Genomic DNA, 2,020 nt, shown 5'->3' on the forward strand with positions numbered 1-2,020 from the left:
ATACACAAGCAATATCCAAACTTTCATGTTTTAGTTTTTAATTCATTATAAAATTCAATACCAATTTCTTCCATCAATATATAGTGATTACTGTTTTACAACTGGTCCAGTATTGAAGTGGGTTCATTGTCCACACCATTAGACTGGACTTGTAAACCACAAAGGACAATGAACCCACTTCAGTACTGCACCAGTTGTAAAACTGTAATCACTATATATTGATGGAAGAAATTGGTATTGAATTTTATAATTAATCGAAAACTAAAATATGAAAGTTTGTATATTGTTTGTGTATTATTGCTGTAATAAATTTCAATATAACAAAAAGATCCTGTATTATTGCTGTAATAAACTTCAATATAACTAAAAAATCCTGTATATTATGTTATTAAATTTGTATATTGTTTGTATATTATTGCTGTAACAAACTTCAATATAACTAAAAAATCCTACATACTATTTGTTATTAAGTTCAAGAAAAGTAAAAATAATCCTTTGGTGAGCAAATGTCCTATTTATCACTTGTTCGGTAAGTAACTGTCCGGTGAGCAATTGTCCGGTGAGCAACTGTCCGGTGAGCAATTGTCCGATGAGCAACTGTCTGTACCCGGCCTCGCCCACATTGACGGCTGGCGCTGGCAACACGACGACCTCCAGGCCGCCACCTACCGAGCCCCACCCCCATGGGAGCCCCCCCACAGCAGAGTTCTCCACCACCCCCATGGGAGCCCCCCACAGCAGAGTTCTCCACCACCCGGCTACCGGCCAGCAAGGCGCTCTGTACCACCGAGGAGCTGCGGCATCACACCCTCATGGCGGTGGCGCGGGTGTCTGAGCCGGACGGTGCCATATACTACACCCACGGCTCGGTCGACCCCGAAAGTGGCAGGACGGGCGCCGCTGCCATCACTGCTGGGACCGAACTGCTCGAGAGGACGCCGGATTACTGCTCCACCCTGCAGACGGAGCTCATGGCCATCCACCTGGCCCTGGAGCACGCCCACAACCGCCAGGAGGCCACTGTGGTCCTACACACAGATTCCAGGACGGCGTGGCAGGTCCTCCAGCAGCCGTACCCCAGTGACAACGTGGGACTCGTCACCGCCATCCTGGCCTGCAGAGCCATGCCGCACAGGGACGTCGGGTAAGGCTGCACTGGATGCCCAGCCACGTGGGCGTGCGAGGCAATGAGTCCGCCGACGTTGCTGCAAGAAGAGCCGCTGGCGCCCCCACGTGACCAGACACGTACTACCTAGTCTGTCGTACGTGAAGGTGCGAGCCAGGCGTGCCGCAGCCCACCGCGCCCACCAGACTCACCGGCAGTTAGAAGGAACAAAAAGACAAGCTGCTTGGTACGCCGCTACCACCGACTATCAGACGTTGGGCGCCTTCCATCAACAGCCCAGGGCGGACGGCGTACTGTTGCAGAGAGTCAGGATGGGCTAATGCACCAGGGAGGAGCTGTACGACGGCTTCCAAGGGCAGCAGTGCGATTACTGCGGAAGGCACAGCCGCCACCCGCTGCTGCACTACCTACTGTCGTGCCCGGCCACGAAGGCCCTCCGACCAACGCCGCAGACCCCCACCCACCCTGCAGAAGGCAGCCTCCTCAGCAGTCGGGCATCGAGAGCTGCCCTCCTTGTCCGCCACACGCCCATGAACGTGATGCTTGGGGTGCTCAGGGCGGCGCCCCCTCCTCGCTGACCTACCCACGCCCACTAGGGCACGACAACTCCCCCACTGGCGGGCGGTTGCCCGCATTGTATATTAATGTATATATCTCTGTACATATTTTATACAATAAACCTTTATTAATTAATAATTCGGAGTGCGGGATTTTTATACAATAAACTCAGAAGAGAACACTGTTTGTCTTCGCCTCCAGCCGCTCGCAAAGGAGCCACAGCTACCATCACTTTCTATATGTTGTCTTGAAACCCAAACAACATTATTATTACCATTAATCTTTAACATCTTATTAATTTATATTTTATCTATTCTATTACTCAGTTCAGTTATC

The 2,020-nt window shown here is 50.6% G+C and overlaps 1 pseudogene; it reads left to right on the forward strand.

The window, feature by feature from the left end:
• The first annotated feature begins 683 nt into the window (after window positions 1–683).
• LOC143028894 (uncharacterized) lies at window positions 684–1,704 on the forward strand (annotated as a pseudogene).
• Window positions 1,705–2,020: the final 316 nt, after the last annotated feature.

The sequence above is a fragment of the Oratosquilla oratoria genome, chromosome 10 (genome assembly GCF_046742065.1).
Source record: "Oratosquilla oratoria isolate Oo_2021 chromosome 10, ASM4674206v1, whole genome shotgun sequence".
Lineage (NCBI taxonomy): Eukaryota > Metazoa > Arthropoda > Malacostraca > Stomatopoda > Squillidae > Oratosquilla > Oratosquilla oratoria.